Source organism: Odocoileus virginianus, chromosome 6 (assembly GCF_023699985.2).
Source record: "Odocoileus virginianus isolate 20LAN1187 ecotype Illinois chromosome 6, Ovbor_1.2, whole genome shotgun sequence".
In the NCBI taxonomy this organism is placed as follows: domain Eukaryota; kingdom Metazoa; phylum Chordata; class Mammalia; order Artiodactyla; family Cervidae; genus Odocoileus; species Odocoileus virginianus.
Genome location: NC_069679.1, coordinates 3301171 through 3313728, shown reverse-complemented (window position 1 = coordinate 3313728; position 12558 = coordinate 3301171). Strand labels below are relative to the sequence as shown.

Here is a 12558-nt window from a genome sequence, read left to right as displayed (position 1 = left end):
TGGTTTTATGCCTGTCATGAATACTGTAAGACAGCTAATCCCCCAAGCTTCTTTGTATTTTGTTCCTCTTCTGAGAAACGTTTGTAATCCAGGAAAATGTCTGCAGGTGAAGATTCAGAGAATAAAGTTTCAGTGAATTGAATTTGCTGGTCACCATGTCATTGAGCAGCTAAGAAGGTTGCAGGATTTGCATGCAATTTATTAAGTACCATTGCAATAAAACGTTCTCAAATTTCCATACGGAAATTTCCACCTCACTTCAGGGGTAAGCTCAATTGTATGAGGGCCAGATGCATTTATTTATGAAAATGATGGCATAGTTGCAGGAAATAAACGAAGCACCTTTTCAGGTTAAGTTTTGACAGAGTCACGTGGAGTCTAGTTATACAACTAGAGGCAGAAATTTCGGCTGTTACGTTAGCAGAAGTCAGTGGCAAATTAAAGCTATTGCTTCATTTATAGAAGAAAGGAAGGCCTGGAAGTAGATACTGTGGCTGGAAGATAAAACTGGCTGGTAGCTCTTGGTTTTTACCAGAAGAGAGCAAAAGCCCAAAGTTCTGTGTATTTGGTGTATTTTCAGGGCCATGTTTCTCCTTGGCTTGAGTGTGGACAGTGTCCTTAATAGATCTATGAGAGAAAAGGAAGTCTTTTCTACTGCTCATTAAGATTTTCTCAGGAGCCCAGCGGCCTTTTCTGTCTAACTTGGTCCCACTGGGAAACCCAGTATGTTCACCTGCATTTGTAATATTTGTTCTCAGTCGGAGACATTTTGTTCTCAGTCCTCATTCAACAAACAGTCTAGCACCTTGATCATGGGATTTCAGTAAAAAATAGGGAATTTTCTCTTGTATGTACAGGCTTAATTTTTGTCCTTGACTTAACTGCTAGTTGGAAGCAGAAATTGAAATATGACATTACTTAGTCCATTGGAGATTTTGGCTCCAGGTCATCCCTATGGCCCAAAAGATGGCTTCTGTCTGATGTAGATCAGACAGCACTAATTTTAATTGACAGAGCCTTTTTAAATTAGTAGAGATCCTCAGAATTGCCTTTTATCAATATGTACTTGTCAAGGAAAATGGATTCTTAGAATTTCTGGTGGCTTCTTTGTATAATTAGATCTATGGAGTAAAAAGACAAAATGTTAAAGAGATTAATTTTTCATTGGATCCTATGTGGGTAAACTCCAAGTTTGCTAGTTTCCTTGAAGATTCTCAGCTTATATGGTTTCATTTTTAATGTGATCTTCAAATGACATGAGTTTCCAACTTTGTTTTGCACTGAAATCCTATAATCACTACTATATGCCATTTTAGGAAATAGCAAGCTCTTAAAATGGGGGTGGTTTTGAGGGGTGGATTTTTATGGAGATGAATTGACGAACTTAATCAGTATTCAGTGTGCTGACAACCATGAAAATATAGCCAATATAGCTATCATAAATACATATTTTATTTACATTCAAGCAGATTCATATACAAAATAGGACATGAAGTGTTCACACATGAAAAATATCTAGCTTTGTGGATGCAAGTTACACTGAAAAAATGAAAGTGTTAATCACTCAGTCGTGTCCAACTCTTTGTGACCCCATGGATACCAGTCTACCAGGACCTCTGTCCATGGGATTCTCCAGCTAAGAATACTGGAGTGGGTAGCCATTCCATTCTCCAGGGGATCTTCACGACCCAGGGTTCGAACCTGGCTCTCCTGTATTGCAGGCAGATTCTTTGCTGTCTGAGCCACCAGGGTCGGGTAAAGTGTTTGGAGAAATGATCTGCACAGGCAAGTAAGTTCAGAATCACAACAATTCAGCCAGCACCAACTGTAATTTTACATTATGACCTAGTGGCTCATAATTATTTTCTTCCAAGGTATCTTTGTCATGTGACCAAACATTGTAGATATTCTTTAATTTCTTAGAATTTCCTGCTCACTCATCTCCCAGTAAGTATTTCTTGAACATTTGGCTGAAGCACATGATAGCAGCAGTATTCACAATAACCCAGTTCCTGCTATTGTTCTTTCTCCAGCCCTGCCTTTTCAGAGAACTTAGCAGGCACTTTCTTCTTGAACTGCACCTTTTTGTCTCTCTCTCCTTCTCTTTTCCCTCCCTTGCCCATTCCTACTTTCTTGCTTCCTACTAAGCATAGTTTATTTACTCTTCACATCCAAATGATCCTATCTATGGATACTTGCTTTGATTTTAGTCCAAACAGCAACAAACACGGTTCTGAGAAAATCTTTTAGATTTCCCAGGTGGTTTTCCTGTGAATTCAACAATACAAGGTATAAAACAGGCATAAACTCCCTTATTTACATATTCTAGTAGATATTTACTGCATGAGACCCCATGAAAGATACAGATTTGAGGCTCAACCCTAGCCCTCAAAGAGACTAAAATGTACATGAGGCATCAGTTGAAGTACATACATATGAGACATAATACAACTCAATAAATACAGGTCATCCTGTGATGTCATGTTCAAGTACTCACCATCCATGACAGTAAATATTTTTATGGTTTTCTTTGTTCATCGATGCATTCACAGTGCCTGCAACAGTCACTGGCATACAGTAAGTGCTCAACAAATGTGTGGAATGAAGTAGAATCTATCTCCTAAGCATATAATTAAGTACAGTACAGTCTATTCCATTACCAGCATGTTTTTATAATGAAAGCATATGTAATAGAAATTAACTCATTCCTGACTGATAAGTAGGGAAAGGATGTTGGTACAATGGGGTGGTCATGTTGGTTCATATACAATTATTGCCAGCACCTTAGTATTTTGCACTGTCAAGTAAGAGCAGCTACAAAGAAAACACAGCAGAATTCCAGTTGTGGAGGACACAGCGCTACGCCCAGTGCTCATTTGCTCTGTTCTTTCCCTTGAATTGGTTTGACCATGGGCTCTAACTTGGGAGTGTGAATTCACCTCTTATTTGCAGATCTGTGCTTGTCTTCCTAACTCAGCAGCTTCAAATAACTCTCTTCATTAGTTACCTCCATTGTTTTACAAAGTTCTATATTTATGTTTACTCTAATATTTATTAGGAATGGATCACGGCTCTTGAGTTCTGCTGGTATTTTGTGTGTGTGTGTGTGTGGAATGGGTTACTCTTTTTGTTAGAGCTCTGTTTACAACAGTATATAGCTTCTGAGTTGTTTGTTTCTAATCCTATTTTCCTCATAAGCCTTGTTATCTTTAGTTTCAAAAATGGGAAGAACACACATATTTTATAGAAGAAATGTGGTACTACACACTTCATTGTCAACAAAGATAAGTGGGATTTGGCTTTGGGAGAAGATGAAAGACAGCATTCCAGTTCTGGCAAGAGCATCAGCAACTCCCATCTTCCATACAGTGTGGAACCTGGGGGCACTGTCAGGGAGGATCTCCTTGCTTGTTAGAGTGCAAGGCTCCAAGGAGTGGATTGATGGATGGTTTGAATGGAACGGAAGTAGCCTGCCCAAATGTGCTGTGTGCTCAGTCGTGTCCGGCTCTGTGCGACCCCGTGGACTGTAGGGTTGCACAGGCTCCTCTGTCCATGGGGATTCTCCAGGCAAGAATACTGGAGGGGGTTGCCAGGCCCCCCTCCAGCAAATCTTCCCAACCCAGGGATCGAACCTGCGACTTTTGTGCCTCCCGTATTGGCAGGCAGATTCTAGGGCCATCTGGGAAGCCCAAAGCAGTGTTCTAGAACCATTAACCTGTAGCTAGATGTGTGCATATGGATGCCAGGACAAAGAAGGCCAGAGCAGGGAACTAGGGAGGAGGCCACTGAAGCTGTGAAGTCCTCAAACTGCAAGAATGAGGAAGGTGGCTGTGGGCTTGGAAAGGACATTAAAGGTGAAGAATCAATGGGAGCCGTGGAGGAGAGAGGCCCCGAATTGACTTCTAGGGTTTGAGTTTAGGCGACTAGTGGGTACCAATGACTCAGGTAAGAGGCTGAGGAGTTGACAGGGAGAAAAGACAAGAAGGATTTGCCTGGCTAAATGCTCCGTGCCAACGTCAAAATCACATGGAATCTTGTCACCTTAGTTTCTGACCATTTAACCCTGGGCTCTTTGCTCCCACTCTGGGGATGTCAGTTCGTGAGTCCCCTCCCTGGACAAGGATGCCCTTCCAGACTATTAGATAAAGGGCCTTTGAAATTCACTCCGAAACCGTTTGTTAAGTTCAGGGGAGGATGTTTCAGGATCTCAAGCAACCAATTTACATATATTCTTTGTGGCTGTTTGCACTGAGTTTCCTGTCTTAGAAACTCACAGGGCAAGGAAATTGACGCGCGGAGCCTCGACTCGAGGAGGGGAAGGCGAGGATGGGGGTCCAGGCACCCCCACCCCACCCTCCGACTTTGTATCCTTCAGGATTAGCGCACGGACAACCTTCCCACCTGGGGAGCCGCTCCGGGAGCCCCAGGGCCCGCCGTCTCACCCCCGACTCCGACTCCGCGGTTCCCCGCCTCCCCCGGCCGGGCGGAGCGCGCTCTCCCAACTCATGGAGACGGTTTTCCGAAACCGCGCCGGGAGATCCCCGGGCCCAGCTCGGGGGACCCTCGCCGGACTCGGGGAGGCGCCGCCGCCGCCCGACGGGCCCGGGGACCGGCTCCCAGGCCCCGGCGCCTCCGCCCCTCCTCGCGGGGATCCCCTTGCGCCCCGCCCCGGCAGGGGGCCCCGAGGGACACTCCGCCCCGGAGGCTGGGCCTCGGCCGTCCGCCCCGCCCCACGCCGGGAGAGCCCCGGGCCCGACCCCTCCCCGGACGCCGGCCGGGAGCAGGGCTCAGCGGCGAGGGTGACTGGACGGCGGCGCGGGGCCGGGCCCTGGGCAGGGAGGCTCGGCGGCCTCCTCCTCTCTCCGCCCCCGCCCCTCCGTCCCCTCCCCTCCGTCCCCTCCCAGCCTGCTAGCCCCGCGGCGGCCGAGGTCGGCGCTCTCGCCTCGCCGCCGCCGCCTCCCGCGCCCGGGACCCTCTCCCTCCCGCCCGCGCCCCCTCCTCCCGCCTCCTCCCGCCTCCTCCCTCCGCTCTCCTCCTCCTCCTTCTTCCCCGCGCGCCCGGCGGGGCCGGAGAGACCGAGAGGTGGCTGCGGGGAGGCGTAACGGGGAGCCGCGGCTCGGAGCCGGGGACGCCGAGCCGGGACCGGGTGAGTCGGAGCGGCCGGGCCCGCGCTCAGCCTCGGCCCGCGGGGCACCCGGCGCGGCGCCCACCGAGCCCGCGCGGAGGGCGGACCGGGGCAGGGGAGGTGCTGGCGGGACGGGTGCCGGACGCTGGGGAAGGAGGGAACGCCGCTTCGGCTCTGGCAGCCGCGACCGCCCGCCGCAGAAGTGGAAAAAAAGTTGTGCCTGGAAAGACGATTTGCCGGGAAGGCGGCGCGAGCTCAGCTTTCTCGCCGCCGCAGGCGTGCTTCGGGCGGCGCGCGGGTCCCGGGTGCAGCTGACTCCGGACTCGGCGCCCGGGGGTCGTCCGCGCGGGCCTGGCCTGCGGGGTGTGGGTCAAGCCGGCCGCAGACGTCAGCTGCTGCTCAGATCTGGGCTGCATTTTTGTGGGCAGCGCAGGGATCGGGGGTGCGGGCTGGAGGAGGGGGGAGGTGGGCGTGGAGGGGGAAGACCACATCTGGGCGGGCTGGGTTGAGCTCCGGGATGGGGTCAAGGACGGGGCGGGGGGGGGGGGGGGGCGCGTACGGGTTTCTGGTTGTTTTCAGGCACTAAGTTGTGTGTGTGCGATCCGCCCCCCCCCCCCCCCCCCCCCCCTTCATTCAGCGTCTAGGTCCTTTGAACTCAGAAGGGAGAGAGCGTTTTCTCCCATCCTGTTCACCTTTTCTCTTGTTTCAGGAGGGTCATGAGTTTTATGAGAATCCTTCAGCTGGTTTCCTCAATGGGAGTAACTGAGAGGAAAGCCGAAGTCTCACCCCCCACCCCCATCCTCACCCGCCACCCGGGCCATTTCCTGTATTTTGCGGATACTGTGATCCTGTGCGTGCATTTATATTGCCATCAGTGACCCACATATGAAAGTAGACCTTCAGTCTGAAATCGCCAAGCGGCCCCTATAGACAAGTCTGTGTCGGAGCCAGAGCGGGCAGTGGGTAGTGGGGGCGGGGTGTGTGAGAGCCGGCCGCTGGGAGTAAACCTGAGCAATCGAGCTGAGTTGCGAGAGACGTTTCTCGTCCCCACGTTGCTTTTGCTTCACCTATTCGCCTGAGCGCTCCACCCGCGCCAGGTTTGAGTGATGACGGATGCTAATTACTTTGGTATTGCTCTTTCCCGGGTATTCCTGACTCTTTGCTACTGGTCCTCTTTAAAAAAACGACTTCTCCCTTGCAAATATAAGAGATAGGAAACACATGCTGGTGAGTAGGGAGGTGAAATGTTTTAAAGATACGGAAAAGAAAGAAAGCCAAGATTCTCATTTCTTTTTACTATCATACTGTGATAGGCTTGTTATTAATCTTTGTCAGAGATCTGATTCTGAGAAAATAATGTTGGAGGAGTTTGAGGTAATACCAGATAAAACCCAGTGTTACAATAATATTTTTCTTAAGTGGTCACACAGAGGGCAGATCATGTGGATTGCTGTGGTGTGTTTGCAAAGGGTGCAGCAAACATTTTACTCCAGGGAAAAAGACAGTATGTGTAGCAGGATGGGAGTGGGGAGGGGAAATCGTTTATCTTCAGTTCAGTCCAATTAGGAAGAATAATTACACTGCAAATGAACATTCTTGAATCTAATATAATTTGTGTCATGATACACGAACCAGTAATTTGTCTTTCGGAAGAAAAAACGAATCTCTGTGGATTAGAACAAAACAAGTGCCTTCTGGAAAAAGACACTATTTATGCACATGGCTATTTATGCACAGGGATGGGCCTCAGATGTGTGGATTGACTGATTGCAGAGACTTTACTGCAGGCAGTGTTTAGGAAGGGCAGGGAGGAAAAGTCCAAGGCAGGAGAAGATAGATAATATATAGAAAACTACCCCTTTTTAATGCACAACATATACTGCTTCTCAACTTCTTTATTGGGCTTCCCAGGTGGTGCCAGTGGTAAAGAACAGGCTTGCCAATGCAGGAGACATAAGAGACACAGGTTCAATCTCTGGGTGGGGAAGATACCCTGAAGGAGGAAGTGGCAACCGCTCCAATGTTATTGCCTGGAGAATCCCCATGGATTGAGCAGCCTGGCGGGCTACAGTCCATAGGGTTGCAAAGAGTTGGACACGACTGAAACAACTCACACACATACACACACACTCACAAACACAACTTCTTTATTGCAAAGAATTGACAAAATAGGAGACCAAAATATAGGAGAGACAGATTGGGACTATTGGGTTCCCAGAGGTGTCACTTACTACCGGAACCCCGGACAAGTTCTTTGATTTCTCTCAGCGTTGGTTTCTGTGTCTGTGAAATGGTGATGATCAAGTTCAATTCAAAGAATCACCTTGAAGTTTAACTGATTATGTACTTTTATATAGAATTTAGGGTGGCGCATCACATTGAGTAAGTGCTCAGAAAATGTTAATGGTGTTTGTCTAGTCCTCCAAATGCCTAGGAAAAAGCAGTGCCCTTCACAGAGCTGGGTTACCAGGATGGCTGATGGCTGGCCTCAATTGAGGCAGTCCCCCAGCAGCCCACTGCCGGACAAGTTTGATCTTTCTGGAACTTGTAGGCTGCATTCTCTTGGCCCTTCAGGGCAGCCTTTACTGGGACTCCAGTTGTAAGGAATGAGTAGTGTAGGTTCCATGTGGGTCTGCGGGCCTGAGACAGCTGTGGCCTGCAGCTTCAGCCTCACTGCCCCTTTGCAAGGGCACCTTCTCAGGTCCCACCGAAGCAAATATAGACACTTTATTTGAGGAAAAAAGTGGACTTGGTGTCTCTCTTGGGAATTCTAAAGCAATGTTTTACTCAATGTTCATTGCTCTTAGAAAGATACAAATAGTAAACAAATACCTGATTTCAAGAATGTATTCCAAAAAGCACTTTCAAAGTATGTTTTGGGGTTAAGAGTCCATTGCCCAGGTCTTCCTAAGGTTGTACTTAGTTGCCGAATGAACAAAAGACGTTCTTAGCAAAACAGTAGTTTTTGGAGCTGGGGAGCTACGCTGCATGTTGCTTTTCTAATGTTGGGGGGGGTGCCATGCCTGTTAGCTCATTCATCCGTTCTTTCATCCAGTCATTCGGCAGATACCCGGTAACCTCTGGTGGGCCAGGCTCTGGCCTGACATCTGGTAACAGAAACTAAGAGCAGGCCTCTGCACTCACCGAGCACTCATGCCGGTTGGAGAAGCAGACTCTGTGGGAAGGAGCTCCGGAAACTGGAGAAGCTCTCATTTTGTTTCAGAGTGCCTGTGCTGGGCCAGCAGTGTGCTGGGCGTGCTACCCGTCCACAAGCCAGCCAGCTCCGGGGGAGGTGATCTGGCTGGGATGGCGGCCGCAGGCAGCTGGTCTTATGAGTCCTCTACAGGGAGAAGGAAGAAAAGGGGGCCTGTTTCTTTATAGTAAAGTATGTGCTTTATATTAAAGTATGTGTCCTATGTGGGTAGGATCACCAGCCAATATGCCAGGAGAACAAGTAGAGGCTTTACCCAGAAGTGAGACTTCACAGCCTTAGAAAAGCAAAGAAGGAATCAAAGGTCAGATCTGATCATCAGCTTATAAAACCCAGATTGTGTTCAGGAGGGGCCTGCTCTGGTGCTTAAGTAGCTGACTCTATTGGCAGGCGGGTTCTTTACCACTAGCTCCACCTGGGAAGCTGATAGGAGGCAGGGCCAAGACTAAAAGGAAGAGTGGATAGTTGGTCCCTCAGGTACCTTCAAGGTTGCTTGTTTTTCCATTACTTTTAAGGTTGCAGTAATACCTGGTGCAATAAGAATGCATATGTCTGGAGTCTGAAGGCTTGAAATGGTATAAGGTCATCAGGGCACTGAGAGTAGCTGTTTGGGCTAGAGGCAAAGTTGTGTAGGGAAGTCCCGGTGGGCGTTGGATCTTGGATGCTGAGCTGAGGAGTCTGAACTTCATCTTGAAAGCTGTATGGAAGATGGGGAATGAGCAGGTGAATTGACCTGTTGAAGCAGGTGATTGATGTGATGAGACTGTGCTTTAGAAGGAACTCTTGATGGCCAGAGGCCAGGGCTGGGAATAGCAGGTGAGCTGGCGGGACTTGGTGAGGGAAAGTGGGAGAGGCCTGGAGACTGGAGAGATGGACCACACTTCCTTACTAAGGGCTGGACTCTTACTAAGAGGGAGCTCAGGGTGACTGGGGTGGGACATGGCGCCTTTCACTGAGGTGAGCAGCTATGGCGAGGAGGAATGAGTTCATTGACTCCAAAGCCTTCTGGGGAGAGATGCCCACCAGAGCACTGGATCCACAGGTGGGGAAGAGAAGTCTGGAAGTGGAGATGAAAGGCGGAGTTATTTTTACAGTAGTGGTCAGTGGTTGACTGGCCTCTTGAGGTTTACTGAACAGTGTTCAGGGTGACAGTAGTCTGTGTCCTTATAACTGAATTTTCCTCTTTCATCCTTTCAATAAGCCTAACAGGGGCTAGTCAAGCACCTAACTTTGACCTTCAATGACCGGACTCTTTCTGGTGTTATTTTGCCGACTCGGTGAGATCTGTTTATGTTGTTTTGAACTGAGATAGTCTATAGGAATGTACATAGGAAGACTGTGAACATATTTAGTAGCTAGGATGTACAACGGATACATTTGATCACCTGCCATCCCCAGGACACCCGCATGGTCCAGATAGACTGTGTTCTTCTCAGAATTCCTCGGTACAAACCCTGACCCCCATGGTGATGGTCTTTGGAAGCAGCATCCTGGGAAGGTAATTTGGTTTAGATGAGGTCATGAGGGTGGAGCCCCTGGGATGGGATTAGTGTCCTTCTTAAGAGAGTGTTGCAGGGAACTCAGACAGGGGCTCTGTGGCAGACTGGAGGGGTGAGATGGGGAGGGAGGTGGGAGGGAGGCTCAGGAGGCAAGGGACATGGATGTACTGTGGCTGATTCTTGTTGATGTATGACAGATAGCCACAAGATTCTGTAAAGCAATTATCCTTCAATTAAAAAATTTAAAAATAAAGAGGAAAAGAGAGTCTGGAATACACTCGTCTCACCGCGGTGGGACTGGTCATCTGCCAGGAGAAGGGTTTCTCTGGGGACCGAGTCTGTGTAGGCACCTTGAGAACTTGTATTGAATACTTGGAGAGCTATTGTTTCCATGTCTGCCTGGGACAAGGCTTATCTGCCTCCTATTTTGAAGTTACCACGTGGCCCTAAGGGCTATCTAGGTGGCTCTAGTGGTAAAGAACCTGCCTGCCAATGCAGGAGACTCAAGAGATGTGGGTTTGATCCCTGGGTTGGAAAGATCCTCTGGAGTAGGAAATAGCAACCCAGTCCAATATTCTTGCCTGGAATATTCCATAAAGGAGCCTGGTGGGCTACAGTCTGTGGGGTCACCAAGAGTTGGACATGACTTAGCACATACACAATATGGCCCTCAAGGGTCTGTTAATTTGAATTTCATTTCATCTGTGTAATAAACATACGTGTGCAAAGTAGGCCCCAGTGAAGACCTGTTACAGGGCAGGCATGCTGTTTGGTTTGTGTTTAGCTATTACGCCTCTTACTGTTGTGGATTTAGGGCACAGTCCGTGGGATTATTAATCGTCATCAGCCTGGTGACTGATGTCATTCTGAAGGAGGTGGGCTAAAATTCTGATTATTTTGGACTCATGGAGTTACAGATGACTATTTTCTTTACTTTTCTCTTTTTCAGATTTTTTAAAAATAGCATGCTACCTTAAAAAAAAAAAAAAACAAAACAGAACAAAACAGTTGTTGGTGTTTTTTTTCTGTTCTTTGCACAAAACATCATATCAGCAGTTTTGGCCACAGCACTGCATACCTCCTTACATCTGTGCTACGTCCTTGGTAAAGCTGGTCTGTGTCTTTAAGAAGACTTGAAATTCCTATTTGTTGTAAATATAGTTGTGGAGGAACGGAACCAGGACTTGAGTTCTGTGACCCAGGGCCAGAATGGGGCACCTTCCTCCCAACAGTAGGGAAGAACCCACTCCTTCCCATAGGTTCCCTTTGTCTATTTCATAAACACTGTGAAGTGTGATCTGAGAGGCATTTCACTTCTTTATCTAAATGTGTCTGATCGATATGTACCGACTTAAATATCTACCTATGTATGTGTATAAATATACTATACTAATGTGTGAGTTTTGGTGTCTTTTTGTCTTTTCTTGTTTTCAGTTGTTTAGCAAAACTCCAGCCAGCAGTGAGATCTTAAATATCCCTTTAGCATCCACCTCCTCACATTCCCGGAAAATTAAAGGGATTGTCCTTCCTCTGCTGATTCTATTGTTCAGCATTTTCTTTCTTTCCACACCACGCTGTGTTGTCAAGGGCACCTGAAGTTCAAGCTTCCTTTCTCCCGAGGTGGGCTGCTGTTATGAATTTCACATGTCATTTTCCAGTTTGGAGGCAGTTATCCAGTTGTTTAAAGATGCCCATAACTGCATAGACAGTAGTCTCTTTTAATCTTCAGGTAAGCCAGGCACCATGCACTTATTACTCCAGACAAATTTACCTTTGAAAATTTTATAACTTTTTTTTCTCATCCCTAGGAATCACATTTTCTGAAACTAGAAAGAATATGCTGGCCAATCTGGCAGCTACAAACTTCCCAGTAAGCAGTGTTTTTGTGTGTATAAATGACTACCGTTTGTGTATGAAATAGACACCGCTATTTTCTTTATTTTTCTGTTTTTCAGATTTTTAAAAAATAGCGTGCTACCTAAAAAAATCAGAACAAAACAGTTGTTGGTGTGAAAACACCGCTCACAACTTGACAAACAATCTAAAATCATATCCATTTTTTTTTTTTTTTAAACAGCTACCTGTGTATTCCTGGGGCTTCCCTGGTAGCTCAGTCAGTAAAGAATCTGCCTGCAGTGCAAGAGACCACATGCAGCGCAGGAGACCTGGGTTCGATCCCTGGGTCGGGAGGATCCCCTGGAGAAGGGAATGGTAACCCACTCCAGTATTCTTGCCTGGAGAATCCCACAGACAGAGGAGCCTGGTGGGCTACAGTCCATGGGGTTGCAAGAGTTGGACTCTACTGAGCAATGAAACCATCACACCATTCCTAGAAGATGATTCTACACAGGGCAGTATGTCTAAACAGATATTTACTCTGTCATTTGCTCATCCATACAGTAGCCATTTTCAGGGCTTTTCTGGACTGGAAGCTTGTAATTTACCGACCTAATTACTGATTCTGCAGAGATCCACGCTGTAATATGTACTCTGGTGTGCCTGCTTACACAGGTGACTGTAGGTCTTTTTGGAGTCAAATCCTTTTGATAAACAGGTTGCTTAGGTTGTCTTATTTTTTTTTTTAAATGTGCTTTTCCCAGTTTGTGCTTGGATCTGCTGATATGAGGGATGTTTAAACTATAAGCCGAAGCCATAAAGAGCGGTAGTCAGGTACAGCGGCCAACCTCGTTGAGAAGTAAGAACCCAAGAGGTGGCAGCCGTGA

At 47.6% G+C, this 12558-nt stretch overlaps 1 protein-coding gene across 6 annotated transcripts in view; it reads left to right on the top strand.

Moving 5' to 3' along the window:
• Window positions 1–4774: 4774 nt before the first annotated feature.
• The window catches only part of LHFPL2 (LHFPL tetraspan subfamily member 2), a 172961-nt gene continuing 165177 nt past the window's right edge, over window positions 4775–12558 (top strand). For 3 of the 6 annotated variants that reach the window (XM_070468586.1, XM_070468582.1, XM_070468585.1), the window contains exon 1: window positions 4783–5146. The gene's annotated coding sequence lies outside the window, so the exon portion shown is untranslated. Of the gene's footprint in view, window positions 5147–6143; window positions 6353–12558 lie in introns of those variants that run through there. The other 3 variants (XR_011488122.1, XR_011488121.1, XM_070468583.1) reach the window with 2 other exon arrangements.